The sequence below is a fragment of the Oncorhynchus clarkii genome, unplaced genomic scaffold (assembly GCF_045791955.1).
Source record: "Oncorhynchus clarkii lewisi isolate Uvic-CL-2024 unplaced genomic scaffold, UVic_Ocla_1.0 unplaced_contig_10339_pilon_pilon, whole genome shotgun sequence".
NCBI lineage: Eukaryota > Metazoa > Chordata > Actinopteri > Salmoniformes > Salmonidae > Oncorhynchus > Oncorhynchus clarkii.
The window spans coordinates 16,116-35,416 of record NW_027261100.1 but is presented as its reverse complement, the minus strand read 5'-3'; the positions used below and the strand labels follow the sequence as shown (position 1 = coordinate 35,416).

General features: G+C 42.6%; 12 non-coding genes across 12 annotated transcripts; all 12 read right to left on the bottom strand.

Moving 5' to 3' along the window:
• Positions 1-8,594: 8,594 nt before the first annotated feature.
• trnaf-gaa (transfer RNA phenylalanine (anticodon GAA)) lies at positions 8,595-8,667 on the bottom strand. The gene has a single exon. It is a non-coding gene; the product is annotated as a tRNA-Phe (tRNA).
• Positions 8,668-10,810: 2,143 nt separating this feature from the next.
• On the bottom strand, positions 10,811-10,883 carry trnaf-gaa (transfer RNA phenylalanine (anticodon GAA)). The gene has a single exon. It is a non-coding gene; the product is annotated as a tRNA-Phe (tRNA).
• Positions 10,884-12,661: 1,778 nt separating this feature from the next.
• On the bottom strand, positions 12,662-12,735 carry trnai-aau (transfer RNA isoleucine (anticodon AAU)). Its single transcript has one exon. It is a non-coding gene; the product is annotated as a tRNA-Ile (tRNA).
• Positions 12,736-13,174: 439 nt separating this feature from the next.
• Positions 13,175-13,247, bottom strand: trnaf-gaa (transfer RNA phenylalanine (anticodon GAA)). The gene has a single exon. It is a non-coding gene; the product is annotated as a tRNA-Phe (tRNA).
• An 832-nt stretch (positions 13,248-14,079) lies between these two features.
• On the bottom strand, positions 14,080-14,152 carry trnaf-gaa (transfer RNA phenylalanine (anticodon GAA)). The gene has a single exon. It is a non-coding gene; the product is annotated as a tRNA-Phe (tRNA).
• Positions 14,153-14,228: 76 nt separating this feature from the next.
• trnai-aau (transfer RNA isoleucine (anticodon AAU)) lies at positions 14,229-14,302 on the bottom strand. Its single transcript has one exon. It is a non-coding gene; the product is annotated as a tRNA-Ile (tRNA).
• A 914-nt stretch (positions 14,303-15,216) lies between these two features.
• On the bottom strand, positions 15,217-15,289 carry trnaf-gaa (transfer RNA phenylalanine (anticodon GAA)). The gene has a single exon. It is a non-coding gene; the product is annotated as a tRNA-Phe (tRNA).
• A 1,028-nt stretch (positions 15,290-16,317) lies between these two features.
• Positions 16,318-16,390, bottom strand: trnaf-gaa (transfer RNA phenylalanine (anticodon GAA)). The gene has a single exon. It is a non-coding gene; the product is annotated as a tRNA-Phe (tRNA).
• A 76-nt stretch (positions 16,391-16,466) lies between these two features.
• On the bottom strand, positions 16,467-16,540 carry trnai-aau (transfer RNA isoleucine (anticodon AAU)). The gene has a single exon. It is a non-coding gene; the product is annotated as a tRNA-Ile (tRNA).
• Positions 16,541-17,455: 915 nt separating this feature from the next.
• On the bottom strand, positions 17,456-17,528 carry trnaf-gaa (transfer RNA phenylalanine (anticodon GAA)). Its single transcript has one exon. It is a non-coding gene; the product is annotated as a tRNA-Phe (tRNA).
• A 1,035-nt stretch (positions 17,529-18,563) lies between these two features.
• On the bottom strand, positions 18,564-18,636 carry trnaf-gaa (transfer RNA phenylalanine (anticodon GAA)). Its single transcript has one exon. It is a non-coding gene; the product is annotated as a tRNA-Phe (tRNA).
• Positions 18,637-18,718: 82 nt separating this feature from the next.
• Positions 18,719-18,792, bottom strand: trnai-aau (transfer RNA isoleucine (anticodon AAU)). The gene has a single exon. It is a non-coding gene; the product is annotated as a tRNA-Ile (tRNA).
• Between the last annotated feature and the right edge of the window lie 509 nt (positions 18,793-19,301).

Sequence of the window (19,301 nt, the reverse complement as noted above, 5' to 3'; positions counted from 1 at the left end):
CAAGATGGCGTCTAGGCCTCAACGGTTTTTGAGTTATGGCCGTTTTTCTGGGATTAAAGGTCCAAAATGGAAGTAGAGAAATTATTTTTCCACTTCAGGTCAAAGTCAAGGAGCCTCCGGTGTCAATAAAAAAAGAACCAGCCATTTATCTATCGTCATTTAAGAGAAACGGAACAATGACAACTTGTTGATGGTCACAAATAGGCGTTTTTTTTTTTCAACGGTTACAGATCCAGTTGCAGGGTGTTCATACGAATCTTTTTAAAGTGTGCTGCGGAGCTCTGCGAGATTTCTGTGATTTTCTATGATTTTCTGAAATAACACACACATACTAAACCCTCCGTAAATAACTCAGTTCTTAACGTAAAGACTTAAAACTCAGGATTATGTAAAAGCATACCCCAATGAGGATATGTGCCAACCGGAAGTGCCATAATTGGTGTCTCAGGGGCTGTTTCGAAGGGTTAAAAAAGTCTGATCTGTCCAAAACTTCATATATGTGATTAGGCAACCCCCATGAACTGTAAATCAGTCATTTTTCCCCAAAAAAATCAAAGGAAAAAAAAATCACACTAAAACACAACTTGGATGGAGGGACGTATTGGGGTGCGTAGAGACAGACAGTGGCTGCAATAGTTAGCTTTGTTGGAGCTAAAAAAGAACCGTCAGACCTAGAGTTCTGAAACTTTAGAAACCTGTTCTAGACCTCCGGTCGATGGTACGTGGTGAGTTACGTGGCTCTAGACGGTTCTCGGACCGAGAAACAGCCTCGTACATTTGCAATACCTTCAATTCATTTTGACCATCACAAAAATGACGACGTTTAGAAAAGTCTCAGAGACGCAAGGCTAGGTGCATTGAAACCGGCTCGGCCCATAGAGACGGACCCCAACGTTTCTGTCCGATAGCTCGTTCAAGGACCCTGTAGCAAGGCATGGAAAAAAGTGGATTTTCAGCACCAGTTAGGGTTTTTCTCGGACACCAAATGACCTATCGAGCCGAAACTCGGGATTCGGGGTCGCCTCACATAGGACTTCACATAATGTCCGAACTGGACCCGCAGCTAGAACGTAACTATGTGTTTTACCTTTTTATTATGTTTTAAACTAAAGGCGCTGTGAATTATGGGACTGCTCTGACATATGTGATAGTTGGCTTCTAAATGAGTAGTAAAAAGTGGGTTTGGTGTCATAATGACATCTAATTGACTGATGGACACTGACTTGCTAGTTGACTTTTGTGCATTTGCAATATGTTTAAACGGAGAGGGACCATCACCAAAATGGCATTCTGAAATCAACACAAAAAATGGCATCACCATAGTCTCCAGACTGTGCTGAGTTCAACGAGCTATCCCGCTTGACCGTAGCTCGCTCGGTCTAAGCGCAACGACCATTAGAAAAGTAGGCCCAAAATGAAGCCTGCCCCACAATGTCATTTGCTTTTGAGTGACAGTGAGAGAACCGTTTAGGTGAGAAGAAAAATTCCACCACATGAATGTTCCTAAGGTCCTCCCGATCCGTGCAAGCCTAACCTTGACCGTGTGGCATTAACCCTTAACAGTAAAACAGTGTTTTTTGATCTCACAGATTACAGTGTCATCTCTCCCCATAGGAATACATTGCCTGCACCCCTAATTTCAACCTGAAGTCTATATGGGTTATGAATGCCGTATGAACCTGTCTTCGGTACCAGTCCATCAAGCCACTATGAGGTCTACCTGTGTTGATTCTGAGCTTCCTGGACCAACCGGAAGTGGTTAAAATGCCCCTAAAAGTGTTTACCCATACCCTGCCTGCAGTTTGACAGACATAGTGCATTCAACCCTGTGTAAATCAGTCAGTTCTTAACGTAAGGACTTAAAACTCAGGATTCTGTAACAGCATACCCCAATGAGGATATGTGTTGATTTATAGCTTCCTGTGCCAACCGGAAGTGCCATAATTGGTGTCTCAGGGGCTGTTTCGAGGGGTTAAAAAAGTCTGATCTTTCCAAAACTTCATATGTGTGATTAGGCAACCCCCATGAACTGTAAATCAGTCATTTTTCCCCAAAAATTTCAAAGGAAAAAAAAATCACACTAAAACACAACTTGGAAGGAGGGACGTATTGGGGTGCGTAGAGACAGACAGTGGCTGCAATAGTTAGCTTTGTTGGAGCTAAAAAAGAACCGTCAGACCTAGAGTTCCGAAACTTTAGAAACCTGTTCTAGACCTCCGGTCGATGGTACGTGGCTCTAGACGGTTCTCGGACCGAGAAACAGCCTCGTACGTTTGCAATACCTTCAATTCATTTTGACCATCACAAAAATGACGACGTTTAGAAAAGTCTCAGAGACGCAAGGCTAGGTGCATTGAAACCGGCTCGGCCCATAGAGACGGACCCCAACATTTCTGTCCGATAGCTCGTTCAAGGACCCCGTAGCAAGGCATGGAAAAAAAGTGGATTTTCAGCACCAATTAGGGTTTTTCTCGGACACCAAATGACCTATCGAGCCGAAACTCGGGATTCGGGGTCGCCTCACATAGGACTTCACATAATGTCCGAACTGGACCCGCAGCTAGAACGTAACTATGTGTTTTACCTTTTTATTATGTTTTAAACTGAAGGCGCTGTGAATTATGGGCCTGCTCTGACATATGTGATAGTTGGCTTCTAAATGAGTAGGAAAAAGTGGGTTTGGTGTCAATTGATATCCGTTTGGTGTCATAATGACATCTAATTGACTGATGGACACTGACTTTTGTGCATTTGCAATATGTTTAAACGGAGAGGGACCATCACCAAAATGTCATTCTGAAATCAACACAAAAAATGGCATCACCATAGTCTCCAGACTGTGCCGAGTTCAACGAGACGCCCCGCTTGACCGTAGCTCGTTCTGAGTGCAGCGAACTTGAAAAAAAGAAGGCCCAAAATGAAGCCTGCCCCACAATGTCATTTGATTTTGGGTGGCAGTGAGAGAACCGTTAGGGTGAGAAGCACAATTCGACCTCAGGTGCGTTCCTGAGGTCCTCCCGATCCGTGCAAGCCTAACCTTGACCGTGTGGCATTAACCCTTCACAGTAAAAAGAAGGTGTTTACTTGAAACAGCTTGCTTTGACTTCTCTCCCCATAGGAATACATTGCCTGCACCTCTAAATTCAACCTGAAGCCTATGTGGGTTATGAATGCCTTATGAACCTGTCTTCTAAGACAGTCCATCAGGCCACTATGAGGTCTACCTGTGTCGAATCTAAGCTTCCTGGAGCAACCGGAAGTGGTTAAAATCACCCTAAAAGTGTATACCCATACACTGCCTGCAGTTTGATAGACATAGTGCATTCAACCCTGTGTAGATCAGTCAATTCTTAACGTAAAGACTTAAAACTCAGGATTCTGTAAGTGGCTATGTCAACCAAGATATGTGTTAACTTATAGCTTCCTGTGCCAACCGGAAGTGCCATAATTGGTGTCTCAGGGGCTGTTTCGAGGGGTTAAAAAAGTCTGATCTCTCCAAAATGTCATATGTGTGACTAGGCAACCCTTCTGAACTGTAAATCAGTCATTTCTCCCAACAGATGTCAAAGAAAACCTCCCTCACACACACACAGGAAGGATGGAGTGATAAAGTGCGGTGCTTAAAGACACAGAGAGCAGGAAATGGCATTACCATAATCCCTAGGCCGTGCCGAGTTCAACGAGATATCCCTCTTGACCGTAGCTCGCTCGGTCTAGGCGCAGCGACCATTAGAAAGTAGGCCCAAAATGTAGCCTGCCCCACAATGTCATTTGATTTTGGGTGAGAGTGAGAGAACCGTTAGGGTGAGAAGACAAATTCCACCACAGGAATGTTCCTAAGGTCCTCCCGATCCGTGCAAGCCTAACCTTGACCGTGTGGCATTAACCCTTAACAGTAAAACAGTGTTTTTTGATCTCACAGATTACAGTGTCATCTCTCCCCATAGGAATACATTGCCTGCACCCCTAATTTCAACCTGAAGTCTATATGGGTTATGAATGCCGTATGAACCTGTCTTCGGTACCAGTCCATCAGGCCACTATGAGGTCTACCTGTGTTGATTCTAAGCTTCCTGGACCAACCGGAAGTGGTTAAAATCACCCTAAAAGTGTTTACCCATACCCTGTCTGCAGTTTGATAGACATAGTGCATTCAACCCTGTGTAAATCAGTCAATTCTTAACGTAAGGACTTAAAACTCAGGATTCTGTAACAGCATACCCCAATGAGGATATGTGTTGATTTATAGCTTCCTGTGCCAACCGGAAGTGCCATAATTGGTGTCTCAGGGGCTGTTTCGAAGGGTTAAAAAAGTCAGATCTGTCCAAAACTTCATATATGTGATTAGGCAACCCCCATGAACTGTAAATCAGTCATTTTTCCCCAAAAAAATCAAAGGAAAAAAAAATCACACTAAAACACAACTTGGATGGAGGGACGTATTGGGGTGCGTAGAGACAGACAGTGGCTGCAATAGTTAGCTTTGTTGGAGCTAAAAAAGAACCGTCAGACCTAGAGTTCTGAAACTTTAGAAACCTGTTCTAGACCTCCGGTCGATGGTACGTGGTGAGTTACGTGGCTCTAGACGGTTCTCGGACCGAGAAACAGCCTCGTACATTTGCAATACCTTCAATTCATTTTGACCATCACAAAAATGACGACGTTTAGAAAAGTCTCAGAGATGCAAGGCTAGGTGCATTGAAACTGGCTCGGCCCATAGAGACGGACCCCAACGTTTCTGTCCGATAGCTCGTTCAAGGACCCTGTAGCAAGGCATGGAAAAAAGTGAATTTTCAGCACCAATTAGGGTTTTTCTCGGACACCAAATGACCTATCGAGACGAAACTTGGGATTCGGGGTCGCCTCAGCTAGGCTAACACATAACATAAGAAATGGACCCGCAGCTAGAACGTAACTACGTGTTTTATGGTTTTTTTATGGTTTGAACCGAAGGCGTTGTGAATTTTGGGCCAGCTCTGAAGTATGTAATAGTTGGCTACTAAACGAGTTGGAAAAAGTGGGTTTGGTGTCAGTTTGTATCAGTTTGGTGTCAGAATGATATCTAATTGACTGATGGACTCTTGTCCACTTGACTCTTGTACATTTGCAATATGTTTAAACAGTGAGGTACCATCACCAAAAGCGACATTCTGAAATCAACCCTAACGAGCGATTGAGATGAACCAGAATCACTGCAAAGCCATCCCGAGTTCATCGGGCCAGTCAATTTCACATTCCTGCAGGATTTTTATAGCATGACCAATTGGTGATGGTACCTGCCCATTGAAACATATTGCAAATGCACAGTGACTTTGAAAAAGTAAGGAAACATAAACAATTTTTTTTTATTTTTGGGTGACCAGTTGCACGTGCATTTGCAATATGATTCTATAGTGAAAAAACATCACCAAATGCGACATTCTGAAATCTACCCTAACGAGCGATTGAGATGAACCAGAAACACTGCAAAGCCATTCCGAGTTCATCGGGCCAGTCAATTTCACATTCCTGCAGGATTTTTATAGCATGACCAATTCGTGATGGTACCTGCCCATTAAAACATATTGCAAATGCACAGTGACTTTGAAAAAGTAAGGAAACATAAACGATTTATTTTTATTTTTGGGTGACCAGTTGCACGTGCATTTGCAATATGATTCTATAGTGAAAAAACATCACCAAATGCGACATTCTGAAATCAACCCAAACGAGCGATTGAGATGACCCAGAATCACTGCAAAGCCATCCCGAGTTCATCGGGCCAGTCAATTTCACATTCCTGCAGGATTTTTATAGCATGACCAATTCGTGATGGTACCTGCCCATTGAAACATATTGCAAATGCACAGTGACTTTGAAAAAGTAAGGAAACATAAACAAAAAAAAATTTTTTTTTTTTTTTTGGGTGACCAGTTGCACGTGCATTTGCAATATGATTCTATAGTGAAAAAACATCACCAAAAGCGACATTCTGAAATCAACCCAAACGAGCGATTGAGATGACCCAGAATCACTGCAAAGCCATCCCGAGTTCATCGGTCCAGTCAATTTCAAATTCCTGCAGGATTTTTATAGCATGACCAATTCGTGATGATACCTGCCCATTAAAACATATTGCAAATGCACAGTGACTTTGAAAAAGTAAGGAAACATAAACAATTTTTTTTTATTTTTGGGTGACCAGTTGCACGTGCATTTGCAATATGATTCTATAGTGAAAAAACATCACCAAATGCGACATTCTGAAATCAACCCAAACGAGCGATTGAGATGACCCAGAATCACTGCAAAGCCATTCCGAGTTCATCGGGCCAGTCAATTTCACATTCCTGCAGGATTTTTATAGCATGACCAATTCGTGATGGTACCTGCCCATTAAAACATATTGCAAATGCACAGTGACTTTGAAAAAGTAAGGAAACATAAACAATTTTTTTTTATTTTTGGGTGACCAGTTGCACGTGCATTTGCAATATGATTCTATAGTGAAAAAGCATCACCAAAAGCGACATTCTGAAATCAACCCAAACGAGCGATTGAGATGACCCAGAATCACTGCAAAGCCATCCCGAGTTCATCCGGCCAGTCAATTTCACATTCCTGCAGGATTTTTATAGCATGACAAATTCGTGATGGTACCTGCCCATTAAAACATATTGCAAATGCACAGTGACTTTGAAAAAGTAAGGAAACATAGAATCAAATTTTTTTTTTTGGGTTACCAGTTGCACATTTCAGATCACCAGTTGCACATTTCAGATCACCAGTTGCACGGAGGAAAATCGTTACTTTTGACTTTGACTTTTGACTTCCTATGATATCATATTGCAAATGGACAAAACATATGCCTTATGCACAAGTAAAACCAAAAAAAATTATGATAATACAAGTTGACAAAGGTATAGTTTGAGCAAAGTATAGTTTGAATTTTGAGCATGACAAATTCGTGATGGTACCTGCCCATTAAAACATATTGCAAATGCACAGTGACTTTGAAAAAGTAAGGAAACATAAACAAATGGACATAATGAAATCATCATTTTTTTTTTCCGGTTACCAGTTGCACGCGCATTTGCAATATGATTCTATAGTGAAAAAACATCACCAAATGGACATGATGAAATCAACACAACGAGTGATGGAAATGAACAACTATCACTGCCCGGCCGTCCCGAGTTCATCAGTTCAGTCAATTTTGGCCCCCAAAAAAATTGACTTTTGACTTTGACTTTTGACTTCCTGTGAAATCATATTGCAAATGGACAAATCATATTCCTTATGCACAAGTAAAAAAAAAAAATTATGATAAAACATTTTACAAAAGTATATTCATACACTTCTTACACATGATTAATTGTCTTAAAATCGAAACAATTTCGAAAAACGGTCCAGAAAGCACTTTTTTTAGTTTTTAAAGTTTAAAAAAAAATCACATTTTCGACTTTTGACATTCTATTAAATCATATTGCAAATGGACAAAACATATGCCTTATGCACAAGTTAAAAAAAATAATATATATATGATAATAAAATACGAATAAAGTATGTTGATACAGTTCTTATACGTGTGTAATTGACACAAAATTCGAAAGAATTTTGAAAAACGGTCCAGAAAGCACTTTTTTAAGGATGTGTGAAGTTTTTTACCAAATTTTGACATTTTTGACTTTTGACTTTTGACTTCCTATGAAATCATATTCCAAATGGAGAAAACATATGCCTTATGCACAAGTAAAAAAAAAAAAAAATGATAATAAAGTATGACTAAAGTATGTTGATAAAGTTCTTATACATGTGTAATTGACATAAAAATTGAAAGAATTTTGAAAAACGGTCCAGAAAGCACTTTTTTAAGGATGTGTGAAGTTTTTTACCAAATTTTGACATTTTTGACTTTTGACTTTTGACTTCCTATGAAATCATATTGCAAATGGACAAAACATATGCCTTATGCGCATGTAATTAAAAAAAAAAAATGTGATATCAAAATTGGACAAAAGTATATTCATACAGTTCTTACACATGTGTAATTGACAAAAAAAGCGAAAGAATTTCGAAAAACGGCCCAGAAAGCACTTTTTTAAGGGGTGATAAGTTTTGGAAAAAAAAATCCTTTTTTCAAAATTTTGCTTTTGGATGTTGACTTGGGTTGCATTTCCAACATGAAAAACCCCGGTGGAGCGCACTCGCCCCCTGTTGGATTTTTGAGGTGTTACAATTGGCAATTGCCATATGGCATTTGCCATATACTTTGCACGAATCAACGCCGCTTTGGGTGGTATTGGACATCGTGTATATGGTTTGTCCAATGCCAATATCTTGCCATTCATTTTTGTCCAATTCAGGGGGGTATTCCCTTACATGGATCCAAGAAAACTCCAGTTCACACTTCATGCAGCCTTGTCTTACGACAACCTACTGTCATGTAACAATGACAAGCAACTTTCCTGTAACACTGATGTCAAAATGTCAGATGAAAAAGCAAGAAATTACTTACTTTCAGAGGAGCAGCGTAGTACACACCATTGAGGCCCACAAACAAAGCTGTGGATAGTTTCCTTGAAGCCAGAGCATGAAGAAAGAACAAATACAAATGCCGAAACCCGGGATCGAACCAGGGACCTTTAGATCTTCAGTCAAACGCTCTCCCAACTGAGCTATTTCGGCAATTCACTAATTTTATTTCTGTGGCACCCTTGACAATTCACATGCATGTGACTCACAATTTTGACACTCAAAATGTATATCATAGCCAGTACGGGGATCGAAACCATGACCTTGGAGTTATTAGCACCACACTCTAACCAACTGAGCTAACCGGCCATTTGCTATTTTGCTCAATTGTTGAAATGCACCGAGCCTCTGCAAGTGCTGGCACGTAAACAAACAAGTCCACCAACAGCATAGCCTGACAAGACTGGACCCTCTAGGTTGCTTCTTGCGGAAATTCCAAACGGCTGGGGAATTAGCTCAAATGCTTTGCATGCGTGAGGTAGTGGGATCGATGCCTGCATTCCCCAAAAGCATATTCTTTCATGGATCCAAGAAAACTCCAGTTCACACTTCATGCAGCCTTGTCTTACGACAACCTACTGTCATGTAAACAATGACAAGAAACTGTCATGTAACAATGACAAGAAACTCTCATGTAACCCTGATGTCACAATGTCAGATGAAAAAGAAAGACATTACTTACTTTCAGAGAGCAGCGTATCACACACTCTAACCAACTGAGCTAACCGGCCGCTGGCTACAGAGCACAGTTGTTGAGATGCACCGAGCCTCTGCAAGTGCTGGAGCACAAACTAACAAGTCCACCAACAGCATAGCCTGACAAGACTGGACAGTCTTGGTTGCTCCTTGTGGCAATTCCAAACAGCTCGGGAATTTGATCAATTTGTATTGTGTTTGCTTAGCATGCTATAGGTAGTGGGATCGATGCCCGCATTCCCCAAAAACATTTTTTTTTGTGGATCCAAGAAAGCTCCAGTTCACACTTCATGCAGCCTTGTCTTACGACAACCTACTGTCATGTAACAATGACAAGCAACTTTCCTGTAACACTGATGTCAAAATGTCAGATGAAAAAGCAAGAAATTACTTACTTTCAGAGGAGCAGCGTAGTACACACCATTGAGGCCCACAAACAAAGCTGTGGATAGTTTCCTTGAAGCCAGAGCATGAAGAAAGAACAAATACAAATGCCAAAACCCGGGATCAAACCAGGGACCTTTAGATCTTCAGTCAAACGCTCTCCCAACTGAGCTATTTCAGCAATTCACTAATTTTATTTCTGTGGCACCCTTGACAATTCACATGCATGTGACTCACAATTTTGACACTCAAAATGTATATCATAGCCAGTACGGGGATCGAAACCATGACCTTGGAGTTATTAGCACCACACTCTAACCAACTGAGCTAACCGGCCATTTGCTATTTTGCTCAATTGTTGAAATGCACCGAGCCTCTGCAAGTGCTGGCACGTAAACAAACAAGTCCACCAACAGCATAGCCTGACAAGACTGGACCCTTTAGGTTGCTTCTTGCGGAAATTCCAAACGGCTGGGGAATTAGCTCAAATGCTTTGCATGCGTGAGGTAGTGGGATCGATGCCTGCATTCTCCAAAAGCATATTCTTTCATGGATCCAAGAAAACTCCAGTTCACACTTCATGCAGCCTTGTCTTACGACAACCTACTGTCATGTAAACAATCACAAGAAACTGTCATGTAACAATGACAAGAAACTCTCATGTAACCCTGATGTCACAATGTCAGATGAAAAAGAAAGACATTACTTACTTTCAGAGAGCAGCGTATCACACACTCTAACCAACTGAGCTAACCGGCCGCTGGCTACAGAGCACAGTTGTTGAGATGCACCGAGCCTCTGCAAGTGCTGGAGCACAAACTAACAAGTCCACCAACAGCATAGCCTGACAAGACTGGACACTCTTGGTTGCTCCTTGTGGCAATTCCAAACAGCTGGGGAATTTGATCAATTGGTATTGTGTTTGCTTAGCATGCTATAGGTAGTGGGATCGATGCCCGCATTCCCCAAAAACATTTTTTTTTGTGGATCCAAGAAAGCTCCAGTTCACACTTCATGCAGCCTTGTCTTACGACAACCGACTGTCATGTAACAATGACAAGCAACTTTCCTGTAACACTGATGTCAAAATGTCAGATGAAAAAGCAAGAAATTACTTACTTTCAGAGGAGCAGCGTAGTACACACCATTGAGGCCCACAAACAAAGCTGTGGATAGTTTCCTTGAAGCCAGAGCATGAAGAAAGAACAAATACAAATGCCGAAACCCGGGATCGAACCAGGGACCTTTAGATCTTCAGTCTAACGCTCTCCCAACTGAGCTATTTCGGCAATTCACTAATTTTATTTCTGTGGCACCCTTGACAATTCACATGCATGTGACTCACAATTTTGACACTCAAAATGTACATCATTGCCAGTACGGGGATCAAACCCATGACCTTGGCGTTATTAGCACCACACTCTAACCACCTGAGCTAACCGGCCATTTGCTATTTTGCTCAATTGTTGAAATGCACCGAGCCTCTGCAAGTGCTGGCACGTAAACAAACAAGTCCACCAACAGCATAGCCTGACAAGACTGGACCCTCTAGGTTGCTTCTTGCGGAAATTCCAAACGGCTGGGGAATTAGCTCAAATGCTTTGCATGCGTGAGGTAGTGGGATCGATGCATGCATTCCCCAAAAGCATATTCTTTCATGGATCCAAGAAAACTCCAGTTCACACTTCATGCAGCCTTGTCTTATGACAACCTACAGTCATGTAAACAATGACAAGAAACTGTCATGTAACAATGACAAGAAACTCTCATGTAACACTGATGTCACAATGTCAGATGAAAAAGAAAGACATTAGAGAGAAAATAGCGGAACTCAATGGCGGGCCTTCATGCAGCCTTGTCTTACGACAACCTACTGTCATGTAAACAATGACAAGAAACTTTCATGTAACAATGACAAGAAACTCTCATGTAACCCTGATGTCACAATGTCAGATGAAAAAGAAAGACATTACTTACTTTCAGAGAGCAGCGTATCACACACTCTAACCAACTGAGCTAACCGGCCGCTGGCTACAGAGCACAGTTGTTGAGATGCACCGAGCCTCTGCAAGTGCTGGAGCACAAACTAACAAGTCCACCAACAGCATAGCCTGACAAGACTGGACACTATTGGTTGCTCCTTGTGGCAATTCCAAACAGCTGGGGAATTTGATCAATTGGTATTGTGTTTGCTTAGCATGCTATAGGTAATGGGATCGATGCCTGCATTCTCCAAAAGCAAATTCTTTCAAGGATCCAAGAAAACTCCAGTTCACACTTCATGCAGCCTTGTCTTACGACAACCTACTGTCATGTAAACAATGACAAGAAACTGTCATGTAACAATGCCAAGAAACTCTCATGTAACACTGATGTCACAATGTCAGATGAAAAAGAAAGACATTACTTACTTTCAGAGAGCAGCGTATCACACACTCTAACCAACTGAGCTAACCGGCCGCTGGCTACAGAGCACAGTTGTTGAGATGCACCGAGCCTCTGCAAGTGCTGGAGCACAAACTAACAAGTCCACCAACAGCATAGCCTGACAAGACTGGACACTCTTGGTTGCTCCTTGTGGCAATTCCAAACAGCTGGGGAATTTGATCAATTGGTATTGTGTTTGCTTAGCATGCTATAGGTAGTGGGATCGATGCCCGCATTCCCCAAAAACATTTTTTTTTGTGGATCCAAGAAAGCTCCAGTTCACACTTCATGCAGCCTTGTCTTACGACAACCTACTGTCATGTAAACAATGACAAGAAACTGTCATGTAACACTGATGTCAAAATGTCAGATGAAAAAGCAAGAAATTACTTACTTTCAGAGGAGCAGCGTAGCACACACCATTGAGGCCCACAAACAAAGCAGTGGATAGTTTCCTTGAAGCCAGAGCATGAAGAAAGAACAAATCCCAAAACCCGGGATAGAACCAGGGACCTTTAGATCTTCAGTCTAACGCTCTCCCAACTGAGATATTTCCGCAACTCACTAATTTTATTTCTGTGGCACCCTTGACAATTCACATGCATGTGACTCACAATTTTGACACTCAAAATGTACATCATAACCAGTACGGGGATCGAACCCATGACCTTGGCGTTATTAGCACCACACTCTAACCAACTGAGCTAACCCGCCATTTGGTATTTTCTCAATTGTGGAAATGCACCAAGCCTCTGCAAGTGCTGGCATGTAAACAAACAAGTCCACCAACAGCATAGCCTGACAAGACTGGACCCTCTAGGTTGCTTCTTGCGGAAATTCCAAACGGCTGGGGAATTAGCTCAAATGCTTAGCATGCGTGAGGTAGTGGGATCGATGCCTGCATTCTCCAAAAGCAAATTCTTTCATGGATCCAAGAAAACTCCAGTTCACACTTCATGCAGTCTTACGACAACCTACTGTCATGTAACAATGACAAGCAACTTTCCTGTAACACTGATGTCAAAATGTCAGATGAAAAAGCAAGAAATTACTTACTTTCAGAGGAGCAGCGTAGCACACACCATTGAGGCCCACAAACAAAGCTGTGGATAGTTTCCTTGAAGCCAGAGCATGAAGAAAGAACAAATACGAATGCCGAAACCCGGGATCGAACCAGGGACCTTTAGATCTTCAGTCTAACGCTCTCCCAACTGAGCTATTTCGGCAATCCACTAAATGTATTTCTGTGGCACCCTTGACAATTCACATGCATGTGACTCACAATTTTGACACTCAAAATGTACATCATAACCAGTACAATTAGCTCAAATGCTTTGCATGCGTGAGGTAGTGGGATCGATGCCTGCATTCTCCAAAAGCAAATTCTTTCATGGATCCAAGAAAACTCCAGTTCACACTTCATGCAGCCTTGTCTTACGACAACCTACTGTCATGTAAACAATGACAAGAAACTGTCATGTAACAATGACAAGAAACTCTCATGTAACCCTGATGTCACAATGTCAGATGAAAAAGAAAGACATTACTTACTTTCAGAGAGCAGCGTATCACACACTCTAACCAACTGAGCTAACCGGCCGCTGGCTACAGAGCACAGTTTTTGAGATGCACCGAGCCTCTGCAAGTGCTGGAGCACAAACTAACAAGTCCACCAACAGCATAGCCTGACAAGACTGGACACTCTTGGTTGCTCCTTGTGGCAATCCCAAACAGCTGGGGAATTTGATCAATTGGTATTGTGTTTGCTTAGCATGCTGTAGGTAGTGGGATCGATGCCCGCATTCCCCAAAAACTATTTTTTTTGTGGATCCAAGAAAGCTCCAGTTCACACTTCATGCAGCCTTGTCTTACGACAACCTACTGTCATGTAACAATGACAAGCAACTTTCCTGTAACACTGATGTCAAAATGTCAGATGAAAAAGCAAGAAATTACTTACTTTCAGAGGAGCAGCGTAGCACACACCATTGAGGCCCACAAACAAAGCTGTGGATAGTTTCCTTGAAGCCAGAGCATGAAGAAAGAACAAAAAAAAAATGCCGAAACCCGGGATCGAACCAGGGACCTTTAGATCTTCAGTCTAACGCTCTCCCAACTGAGCTATTTCGGCAATTCACTATTTTTTTTTCACCCTTGACAATTCACATGCATGTGACTCACAATTTTGACACTCAAAATGTACATCATAACCAGTACGGGGATCGAACCCATGACCTTGGCGTTATTAGCACCACACTCTAACCAACTGAGCTAACCGGCCATTTGCTATTTGGCTCAATTGTTGAAATGCACCGAGCCTCTGCAAGTGCTGGCACGTAAACAAACAAGTCCACCAACAGCATAGCCTGACAAGACTGGACCCTCTAGGTTGCTTCTTGCGGAAATTCCAAACGGCTGGGGAATTAGCTCAAATGCTTTGCATGCGTGAGGTAGTGGGATCGATGCCTGCATTCTCCAAAAGCAAATACTTTCAAGGATCCAAGAAAACTCCAGTTCACACTTCATGCAGCCTTGTCTTACGCGAACCAGGGACCTTTAGATCTTCAGTCTAACGCTCTCCCAACTGAGCTATTTCGGCAATTCACTAAATGTATTTGTGTGGCACCCTTGACAATTCACATGCATGTGACTCACAATTTTGACACTCAAAATGTACATCATAACCAGTACAGGGATTGAAACCATGACCTTGGCGTTATTAGCATCACACTCTAACCAACTGAGCTAACCCGCCATTTGGTATTTTGCTCAGTTGTGGAAATGCACCAAGCCTCTGCAAGTGCTGGCATGTAAACAAACAAGTCCACCAACAGCATAGCCTGACAATACTGGACCCTCTAGGTTGCTTCTTGCGGAAATTCCAAACGGCTGGGGAATTAGCTCAAATGCTTAGCATGCGTGAGGTAGTGGGATCGATGCCTGCATTCTCCAAAAGCAAATTATTTCATGGATCCAAGAAAACTCCAGTTCACACTTCATGCAGTCTTACGACAACCTACTGTCATGTAACAATGACAAGCAACTTTCCTGTAACACTGATGTCAAAATGTCAGATGAAAAAGCAAGAAATTACCTACTTTCAGAGGAGCAGCGTAGCACACAACATTGAGGCCCACAAACAAAGCTGTGGATAGTTTCCTTGAAGCCAGAGCATGAAGAAAGAACAAATACAAATGCCGAAACCCGGGATCGAACCAGGGACCTTTAGATCTTCAGTCTAACGCTCTCCCAACTGAGCTATTTCGGCAATTCACTAATTTTATTTCTGTGGCACCCTTGACATTTCACATGCATGTGACTCACAATTTTGACACTCAAAATGTACTACATAGCCAGTACGGGGATCAAACCCATGACCTTGGAGTTATTAGCACCACACTCTAACCAACTGAGCTAACCGGTCATTTGCTATTTTGCTCAATTGTTGAAATGCACCGAGCCTCTGCAAGTGCTGGCACGTAAACAAACAAGTCCACCAACAGCATAGCCTGACAAGACTGGACCCTCTAGGTTGCTTCTTGCGGAAATTCCAAACGGCTGGGGAATTAGCTCAAATGCTTTGCATGCGTGAGGTAGTGGGATCGATGCCTGCATTCTCCAAAAGCAAATTCTTTCATGGATCCAAGAAAACTCCAGTTCACACTTCATGCAGCCTTGTCTTACGACAACCTACTGTCATGTAAACAATGACAAGAAACTGTCATGTAACAATGACAAGAAACTCTCATGTAACCCTGATGTCACAATGTCAGATGAAAAAGAAAGACATTACTTACTTTCAGAGAGCAGCGTATCACACACTCTAACCAACTGAGCTAACCGGCCGCTGGCTACAGAGCACTGTTTTTGAGATGCACCGAGCCTCTGCAAGTGCTGGAGCACAAACTAACAAGTCCACCAACAGCATAGCCTGACAAGACTGGACACTCTTGGTTGCTCCTTGTGGCAATCCCAAACAGCTGGGGAATTTGATCAATTGGTATTGTGTTTGCTGTAGGTAGTGGGATCGATGCCCGCATTCCCCAAAAACTATTTTTTTTGTGGATCCAAGAAAGCTCCAGTTCACACTTCATGCAGCCTTGTCTTACGACAACCTACTGTCATGTAACAATGACAAGCAACTTTCCTGTAACACTGATATCAAAATGTCAGATGAAAAAGCAAGAAATTACTTACTTTCAGAGGAGCAGCGTAGCACACACCATTGAGGCCCACAAACAAAGCTGTGGATAGTTTCCTTGAAGCCAGAGCATGAAGAAAGAACAACAAAAAAAATGCCGAAACCCGGGATCGAACCAGGGACCTTTAGATCTTCAGTCTAACGCTCTCCCAACTGAGCTATTTCGGCAATTCACTAATTTTTTTTCACCCTTGACAATTCACATGCATGTGACTCACAATTTTGACACTCAAAATGTACATCATAACCAGTACGGGGATCGAACCCATGACCTTGGCGTTATTAGCACCACACTCTAACCAACTGAGCTAACCGGCCATTTGCTATTTGGCTCAATTGTTGAAATGCACCGAGCCTCTGCAAGTGCTGGCACGTAAACAAACAAGTCCACCAACAGCATAGCCTGACAAGACTGGACCCTCTAGGTTGCTTCTTGCGGAAATTCCAAACGGCTGGGGAATTAGCTCAAATGCTTTGCATGCGTGAGGTAGTGGGATCGATGCCTGCATTCTCCAAAAGCAAATACTTTCAAGGATCCAAGAAAACTCCAGTTCACACTTCATGCAGCCTTGTCTTACGCGAACCAGGGACCTTTAGATCTTCAGTCTAACGCTCTCCCAACTGAGCTATTTCGGCAATTCACTAAATGTATTTCTGTGGCACCCTTGACAATTCACATGCATGTGACTCACAATTTTGACACTCAAAATGTACATCATAACCAGTACAGGGATCGAACCCATGACCTTGGCGTTATTAGCATCACACTCTAACCAACTGAGCTAACCCGCCATTTTGGTATTTTGCTCAATTGTGGAAATGCACCAAGCCTCTGCAAGTGCTGGCATGTAAACAAACAAGTCCACCAACAGCATAGCCTGACAATACTGGACCCTCTAGGTTGCTTCTAGCGGAAATTCCAAACGGCTGGGGAATTAGCTCAAATGCTTAGCATGCGTGAGGTAGTGGGATCGATGCCTGCATTCTCCAAAAGCAAATTCTTTCATGGATCCAAGAAAACTCCAGTTCACACTTCATGCAGTCTTACGACAACCTACTGTCATGTAACAATGACAAGCAACTTTCCTGTAACACTGATGTCAAAATGTCAGATGAAAAAGCAAGAAATTACTTACTTTCAGAGGAGCAGCGTAGCACACACCATTGAGGCCCACAAACAAAGCTGTGGATAGTTTCCTTGAAGCCAGAGCATGAAGAAAGAACAAATACGAATGCCGAAACCCGGGATCGAACCAGGGACCTTTAGATCTTCAGTCTAACGCTCTCCCAACTGAGCTATTTCGGCAATCCACTAAATGTATTTCTGTGGCACCCTTGACAATTCACATGCATGTGACTCACAATTTTGACACTCAAAATGTACATCATAACCAGTACAGGGATCGAACCCATGACCTTGGCATTATCAGCATCACACTCTAACCAACTGAGCTAACCCTCCTTTTGGTATTTTGCTAAATTGTGGAAATGCACCTAGCCTCTGCAAGTGCTGGCATGTAAACAAACAAGTCCACCAACAGCATAGCCTGACAAGACTGGACCCTCTAGGTTGCTTCTTGCGGAAATTCCAAACGGCTGGATAATTAGCTCAAATGCTTTGCATGCGTGAGGTAGTGGGATCGATTCCTGCATTCTCCAAAAGCATATTCTTTCATGGATCCAAGAAAACTCCAGTTCACACTTCATGCAGCCTTGTCTTACGACAACCTACTGTCATGTAAACAATGACAAGAAACTGTCATGTAAAAATGACAAGAAACTCTCATGTAACCCTGATGTCACAATGTCAGATGAAAAAGAAAGACATTACTTACTTTCAGAGAGCAGCGTATCACACACTCTAACCAACTGAGCTAACCGGCCGCTGGCTACAGAGCACAGTTGTTGAGATGCACCGAGCCTCTGAAAGTGCTGGAGCACAAACTAACAAGTCCACCAACAGCATAGCCTGACAAGACTGGACACTCTTGGTTGCTCCTTGTGGCAATCCCAAACAGCTAGGGAATTTGATCAATTGGTATTGTGTTCGCTTAGCATGCTGTAGGTAGTGGGATCGATGCCCGCATTCCCCAAAAACATTTTTTTTTGTGGATCCAAGAAAGCTCCAGTTCACACTTCATGCAGCCTTGTCTTACGACAACCTACTGTCATGTAACAATGACAAGCAACTTTCCTGTAACACTGATGTCAAAATGTCAGATGAAAAAGCAAGAAATTACTTACTTTCAGAGGAGCAGCGTAGCACACACCATTGAGGCCCACAAACAAAGCTGTGGATAGTTTCCTTGAAGCCAGAGCATGAAGAAAGAACAAATACAAATGCCGAAACCCGGGATCGAACCAGGGACCTTCAGATCTTCAGTCAAACGCTCTCTCAACTGAGCTATTTCGGCAAATCATTAAATGTATTTCTGTGGCACCCTTGACAATTCACATGCATGTGACTCACAATTTTGACACTCAAAATGTACATCATAACCAGTACGGGGATCGAACCCATGACCTTGGCGTTATTAGCACCACACTCTAACCAACTGAGCTAACCGGCCATTTGCTATTTTGCTCAATTGTTGAAATGCACCGAGCCTCTGCAAGTGCTGGCACGTAAACAAACAAGTCCACCAACAGCATAGCCTGACAAGACTGGACCCTCTAGGTTGCTTCTTGCGGAAATTCCAAACGGCTGGGGAATTAGCTCAAATGCTTTGCATGCGTGAGGTAGTGGGATCGATGCCTGCATTCTCCAAAAGCAAATTATTTCATACATAAGGGAACATTTCGGCATTTCGTGTATGATCAGTGAAAAAGTCCATATTGCAAATGTACGGTCCCTTACTAGATGTCCGAAAACATTTGTAAAATTTGCGGTCGGCGTCGGCCCGTGCGGTAGGGCCAGACCTACCGGGAAGTCATCAAATGAACTTTGTCGGACATTCGGTTTCCGTTTTATAAAATAAACAAGTTTTGGACCATTTTTCCGCTATCCCGGAAATTCCCACAAGAGGGCATACGGAATCATATGGCAATTTGGCAAAACATCACGAATCACGACGGGGCC